The sequence below is a fragment of the Malurus melanocephalus genome, unplaced genomic scaffold (assembly GCF_030028575.1).
Source record: "Malurus melanocephalus ecotype Western Australia unplaced genomic scaffold, MMel_1.1 scaffold_993, whole genome shotgun sequence".
In the NCBI taxonomy this organism is placed as follows: Eukaryota; Metazoa; Chordata; class Aves; order Passeriformes; family Maluridae; genus Malurus; species Malurus melanocephalus.
Genome location: NW_026624225.1, coordinates 50848 through 58242, shown reverse-complemented (window position 1 = coordinate 58242; position 7395 = coordinate 50848). Strand labels below are relative to the sequence as shown.

Here is a 7395-nt window from a genome sequence, read left to right as displayed (position 1 = left end):
CCCTCCTTTTTAAGGTGGAATAACTTATGCTCTTTACATAGGGCCTCAAAGAGATGGATGGCAGAACTCGGGAACGCGGCTTCGTTTTCAAACCAAATCGAGGTTAAAAAAATAAAATTAAAATAAAATGGGAATTAAAAAATGAAAATAAAACAAACAAAAAAAAAAATACAGGGAAAAATAAAGAGAAAAAACCACCAACCCCAAAACTGGTAACTCTCCACAGACTAACACACTTTACCTCCTTCACAAACCTTGCATGGTATTTTCTTAAAAAGGAATAAAGCCACATAATTAGCMATCAGTTGAAGCCTAAGGCTTTTCTGCCACCACAGAGACCATTCAATGCCTACTGGCTCTCCTAACACGCTCCTATTTCTCTTGGGTTTCATTTTGGACAGCCTCTTTCAAACCTCAGATGTGCTGTAAATGCAAGCTGACAGGTTAAAAGATACCGTTTTTATACCCCTGAGCAAATAAAAGGAAATAAAATTTAAAAAGCCCATCCTAGCAGGGCTGCTTTATTTTAGAGCCACAATCCTCGAGTGCTGCACCGAGGTTGGAGGTTGGAGGGGTGGGGAAAGGTGCCAGGGATGGGAGAAATGTGCTCCAAAGGGTCAGGGTTCTGCACACACCCTTTTATCCTGGAATAAAACCCAAGATTGGCAGCGCCCTTCCCACTGTTCCAAACCCCTGCGTGCCAGGACTGCCACAGAGAAAACACCTGCAAATGCCCCTGCATCAATCTGGGGGGAAAATGGGCTAATCCAGCAGAACAAACCCCGGCCCGGGGATTTGCATTTGTTTTCATGGCTCTGAATGAGGCTGTGTCACTGCTGGGCTTGGGCTGAGCTGAGGGAAGTGTGTGCTGCATGTGAAATTTGGGTTCTTTTGGGGTCGAGCTGGGTTTCAAGTGGTGGCAGAAGCCAGAGGGAGCTGAATCCGGATTTTTGTCCACCTTGGTGAAGCAGCACTGGGCTCACACAGACATTGAGAGTTCCCATCAGTGCCTGAGCTGCCAGAGCTGCCACAGCAGAGCCAGAAACCAAATCACAACCAGACATTTAAAAATAGCCAGAAATTAAATCATAGCCAGAAATGAAATCACAATCAGAAACCAAATCACAACCAGAAATGAAATTATAACCATAAATGAAATCAGAATCAGAATCCAAATCACAACCAGAAAACAAATCACAACCAGGAATTAAATAATAGCCAGAAATTAAATCATAGCCAGAAATGAAATCACAATCAGAAACCAAATCATAACCAGAAACTAAACTAAATCACAACCAGAAATGAAATCAGAATCAGAATCCAAATCACAACCAGAAATTAAATCATAACCTGAAATGAAATGACAATCAGAAACAAAATCACAGCCAGAAATGAAATCATAGCCAGAAATGAAATCACAATCAGAAACCAAATCACAACCAGAAACCAAAATCATAACCAGAAACGGAATCACAGCCAGAAACCAAATCACAACCAGAAATTAAATTATAACCAGAAACCAAATCATAACCAGAAACTAAACGAAATCACAACCAGAACTGAAATCATAATCAGAAACCAAATCCTAACCCTGCCACCTCATCCCTCACCCAATTATCACCAACACGCTAACAAGGGGCACAGGGGGAACAAAGCAGGTGACAGCTGGAGCAAACAGAAAAGACTGAAGGCAGCAGAAATACCGGATTTTTCAGATCATCCCTGAAAGAGCCAATTCTCTTCTCTTTGCTTGCAGAGCCCTGCTCTAGGAAGRAGCTGGCCCAAGGGACAGGGAAAGTAGGACATGAGGACTATTGTGGATGAAAAAGCTGCTCTTTTTCAAAGGCTGCCGGGTGCCCTCAGCTGTCCCTGGCACACAGGTGCCCRCAAAGGCCATCTCTTGGTTCCACAGGGCACACAAAGAACAGACCCCATCCATCCCTGCAGCACCTGGAGCGTGCCACGAGCACCCTGTGAGAGAGCCCAGCTCTGCCTGCACCCAGRGTGGGGGTTATGGATCCCCAAAACTGGGGATGGATCCCCAAATTTGATAAGAGATGGCAGTGGGTGACATCCACGTGGAGTGTGAGGCACTGAACCTGTGATCCTGCCCTGCCCCACCTCTCCTCTCCAATAAATCCCTCTCAACCAGATGCAAAAATGGCTTTTATCTGTCAGAAATCCTTCCTGCTCTTTCCCTCACCAAAGAACCTCATTTAGTCTCCACCTGGATTCACCTCTTCATGGAAAAAAACAAAAACCAGCAAAATGAAATATCCGCCATGCAGAGATCTCCTCTCCAGGTGGAGACAAGGATTGGACTGAGCAGAAAATGGTCAGTGGAAATCCGGGTAAAAAGGAAAATAATAAAAAGAATATAAGAATATAAAGAAGAAAAAGAATATAAAGAAGAAAAAGAAGAAAAAGAAGAAAAAGAAGAAAAAGGGGAAAAATAAAAATATAAAGAATATAAAGAATATAAAGAACATAAAGAATATAAAGAACATAAAGAATATAAAGAATGTAAAGAATATAGCGAATATAAAGAAAATCTTTGCAACTGAGCCATCTCTAGGTGAATCGAGGTTCCACCTGCCTGGGACACTTTCTAGTGACATTTTTTAAGGGCATCCCCCATACTGGGATTCCCTACTAAGTGCCCTACTAAGCAGCTTTTCCTCCTGGTCTTCAAAAAGGAATTTTTAAAAAAAGAGGGAAAAATAGAAGAGGGGATCAGGAAACACTGGAAGCACTCACTTGTCCATGTCCTGAGCCATTCCCAAAGCATGAACGAGCCCAGGTTTCCTGCTGTCCCCTCAAAGACGAGATTTTTTCCCCTCAAAGATGTGATTTTCCACYCCCCACCTCTCCCTGCCCCCAATCCTGGCGATGAGCAGCCGAGCTCTGCACAGGGACCCGGCTCCCCCAGCCCCAGGGAGATAAAACAGCCAAACACTGTCCAGAGCAGCGTGGGCAGAGTGGATCCCCCCGGGATGGGCACATCCAGTGAGCCCTGGAGGCACCACCGCTCCTTTCTAGCAGTTAAACAGGAATGAAACGGGCCGAGTTTTCTGAAAAAATCCTCATGGAAAGGCTTTTTGAGGCATCAAAGAGCAGCAGAGGAGCACCACCCTGCAGGGACACAACTCTGCTGTCACCTCACGCACCGCTGGTGGCCCCTGGGAYGGTCTGGTAGCCCATCGGGGCATCGAGCAGGGCAAACAGCTCTGAGAGCTCATCCCAACCCTACAGCCCCCAAGAGSAGAGCCCTGGGCAGGCTGTCCCTCYCTGGTTCCATTTTTAGGGCCGGGGCTGACACAGCAATGTAAACACCATCCCTGACACCATCCCTGACACCGGGGCATGGGGGATTCTCCACAAACCGAGCTGTCATCTTTATCTGGGGCTCCTCCAGCACACAAAAGGAGCATTCAGTGCCACCCGGGGACAGAAACAAAGCAGATGCTGCGGGGAAGTTTGTAAAGTGCCCGGCACAGAAGGTTGGCAGAGCTCCTCTCCGAAATCGGGGCCCATCTTTCTGGCAGCACTGTCGGGAACAAGGGCAGGCTGGAGGACAAAGCTTGGCAGGGAACGGGGATGCAGAGCTAAACCAGAGCTCAGAGSCCACCAGAGCCTTTGAACGCTTCCAACAAGTTTGGCTGGTGAGGTCTGCTTGGCTTTTCTTTCCCCCTCACCCCTCTGAATATTTTGGCAAATTTAGGAGAGGAATGGGAGAGAAGAACCTCCCGCCTGAGCTGCTGGGAGGTTGTGTGAAACACCCAAGAGGTCAAAGTGCAGGGAATGTGCMTTAGAGGTGAGGTTTCAGAGGCTGCAGCGTGGCACTGAGCAATCCTGAAGCTCTCCTACAAGAGGATGCAATAAATCAGGTCTGAGACGAGAGACCAGTCCAAGCAAGGTCAGTTTTCTATCTGGAAAGCAAATGGGGAGATTCAAATGCTTCAGGGAAAAAAAAAAAAAAAAAAAAAAAAAAAAAAATCCCAAACCATCCCAGCTCGAAATGAACTTCCTATTTCTTTAAAGACCAAGCCAAAGTGCTTTTTTGCTCCTCGCTGGTATTTCAGGAATGAGCCCGGCCAAAGTCACCTGGTCTGGTTTTACAGACTGAGCAGCCTTTGGAAAGGAATCAGATCGGATTTGGCCACAAACAGCCCCAGAGGCTGCCCTGGGAGGCTGTACCAGCTGTCTGCTCAGCCTCAAACCTCTCATCATGTGCTCGCAGGGAAGGGGAAGGGAAGGGGACCTGTTAGGGGCAGCTCAGCTCCGTGCTCGGGAAACGGGAAACGCCGGCACCGGGGGAACAGCAAACAAGGCACGGGGATTGTGAACAGCAGCACAGCAAAGATGAATGCTGGAACTCAGAGGAACAGCAGGAGGAGAATTGGCATGGCCTGGTGGACACAGCACCTGCTGGACTGAACGGGGAGGGTTGTGGTGGGTCCTGGCACAAACCAGTGCTGTGCTCGGCACCAGGAGGGCACAGCTCCCCAAACCCCATCAAACACTGCCCTGGGCATGGGGCAGAGCACATGGACCCAGCACTGCCTCAGGGTGAAACAAATCCTGGAGAGAAATGTGTAAAAAACCAGCACAGTGCCCTCCTTCAGCTCTGTAAACCCCCAGCCCTGCTCAGACAATCCAGCTGGATTCAGGGGTGGACAGACTGCAGTGCAGGATTTCTGACAGCCTGGGGCTCTCAGGGCTGTCCTTCATTGAATGTCAGCGTGATTTGGGGTGGAAGGAACCTTAAAGCCCATCCAGTGCACCTCTGCCATGGCAGGGACACCTCCCACWGTCCCAGGGTGCTCCAAACCCCGTCCARCCTGGCCTTGGACAYTSCCAGGGATGGAGCAGCCACAGCTTCCCTGGGCAACCTCACCTCTAACTAAAAAACCCCTAAATCTCTCGTGCTTTCACCTAAAACTGCACAACATCAAATTCTAAGTTCAGCAGCACCCTCAGTTCACCCCACCTCACCCACCCTGAGAGCTCTGGGTGCTGAATTTGGAGTCAAACACCCCAAGGCAGTTGAGCTGAGCTCAGCCAGGCTGGTGCTGACTCCACCCGGAGCCTCCTGTCGCTGCCACCAAACAGGAAAACGCCAAACCAATCCCACTTTTCACTAACTGGGATGAGGAAAACGCTCACCCCAATCCCACCTCTCACTAATGTGTTTTGGCAGCTCATCATCGTCTCGAAATCCACCTCTGAGTGCTGGGAGGTTTCTAATTAGGCTCAGTCAGATTGCGGGGTTKGGTCGGGGCTAACCCGGCGCCCGCTGCTGCAGCAGCTCCAAACACTGAGATCAGTTTTTCCACTCAGAAAAGAAGATAAGGCCCACGGTTTCCTCCCCTCAGATAAGCWCGAGGAGAAAAGAGCATGAAGTCACATCCCTGCCACCCCAAATCCGGCTGGTTCTGCGTCCCATGGCCACGGCAGCTCCCAAAGCTCTGCTGGCATCCAGAGCCAGAAATCAGAGCACACGGTGCTCCAAGGGGTGGAGAATTAAAGAATCYGGGGATTTCTGAAAGGTTTTGGGGAGCTTCTGTTCATTGCCACTGTTGTTTGTATTTTCAGAGGCGTGCAAACAACAAGCTGGAGCTCACAGACCTTTCCAACCAACTACAAAACGCAAAAAGAAAATCAGAAAATTCAAAACTGCCTGATTAAAAAGCACTTTCTGAAACTTCATCAGCCATTTGCTTCCTGCACTAAGAGAATTGATCTAATACAATTTATTGAACTATTTCAGGGGTAATTCCTGATATAAGGGTATTTACACAGCGCTGTTTTGAACACCCTCAAAAGCATCAGCAAATCTGAGTTCTCAGGGCTGCTCCTCAGAGCTCTGGCAGTGAATCCAGGGAGAAGGCACTGACCTGGGGTGGAGGTGACACTCAGAACTTGTGTTCCCTTGGACCTTGGTAATCCCTCCTTGGCCATGGCGTTCCCTCCTCACCCCGCTGCCAAAAGCAGATCTGAAATGAAAATAATTAATATCAATCAGCCATGGCTTGTTTTGTTGGTTGTTTTAATTTTTTTTCCCCTGCTAAGCATCCAAAAAAACATAAATTAAATAAACAAAGCTTTTGGCCTGAACCAAGTCCTGGCTCTGAACAAATCTGGGTAAAACAAAGCTCCTGACCTGAACCAAATCCTGACTCTGAACAAATTCATGGTTGGGATCTGTCCTGTGGGATCCAGGGAATTCAATCACCTCTGGTGTGTTCATTGTTGTGGTGTTTGGGCCCTAAACCCGCAGTGTTCCCATGGATGTGCCCTGAGGCTCAGGMACATCTCACTCACCTTCAGGACCTGCCTAAAGGGGAAGCTGAAGGTGAGGGGGGTCCCCAGAGGCTCCTCTGGAGGCTCCATCTCTCAGCATCAGCCCCAGAGCCTCAGGGCAAGTCAAACAACTGCTCTGAGCCAGCCAGAGCCTCAAATCCCACTTTTCCTTGATTTCCATCTAGCCATCAGAGCCAGCTTTTCCCCAATTTCCATCCATTCAGAGTCTCAGATCCAGCTTTCCCTGGTCCTCCATCGGTTCAGAGCTTTAAACCCAGCTTTTCCCCAATTTCCATTCACCCAGACCCTCAGATCCCACTTTTACCCAATTTCCATCCATGCAGAGCCTCAGATCCTGTTTTTCCCCAATTTCCATCTATTCAGAGCCTCAAATCCCATTTTTCCCCAATTTCCATCCCCCAAGAGCCTCAAACCCAGCTTTTCCCTCTGCTCCATCCATTCAGAGTCTCAGGCCAAGCTCTTCCCCAATTTCCATCCATTCAGAGCGTTAGACCCAGCTTTTCCCCAATTTCCATCTCCCCAGAGCCTCAGATCCCATTTTTTCCCCCAATTTCCACCCATTTAGGGCCTCAGATCCCATTTCCCCCAATTTCCATCCATTCAGAGTCTCAGGCCAAGCTCTTCCCCAATTTCCATCCATTCAGAGCATTAGACCCAGCTTTTCTCCAATTTCCCTCTCCCCAAAGCCTCAGATTCCCTTCTCCCTGTGCTGATCCTGGCTGCTCCTCAGCTCCCACCCCCAAAGCAGCCCCTGGCAGGTCTGAGCCCAGCCCAACCTCCCCAAACAGCCCCAGGAGCGGGGGCACAGGGAGCTGCCACCCTACAAAATTGATTTTTGCTCCCCAGCCCTCAGGAGACACCAGGGGCTCGCAGCCAAGCCACCCCACTGAAATCCAGAATGGTGGGAGCGGAGCTGCAGAGCTCTGCCTCGKCTGTGCAGCGCTAATTTTGCTGAAAAGGCATTAATTAATCACCGCTGGACGAGGCCGCAGCGATTGCCTGGCAGCTCTGGAGCACAGGAGCCGTCACTATGGAGATGCAGATCCAGGGCTGGGTCCCGATTGTTATCCC

At 49.1% G+C, this 7395-nt stretch overlaps 1 long non-coding RNA gene across 1 annotated transcript in view; it reads right to left on the bottom strand.

Moving 5' to 3' along the window:
* The window catches only part of LOC130585889 (uncharacterized), a 38176-nt gene that overhangs the window by 19782 nt on the left and 10999 nt on the right, over window positions 1–7395 (bottom strand). The window contains exon 3 of the long non-coding RNA XR_008966640.1: window positions 5898–5996. This is a non-coding gene — a long non-coding RNA (uncharacterized LOC130585889). The remainder of the gene's footprint in view (window positions 1–5897; window positions 5997–7395) is intronic.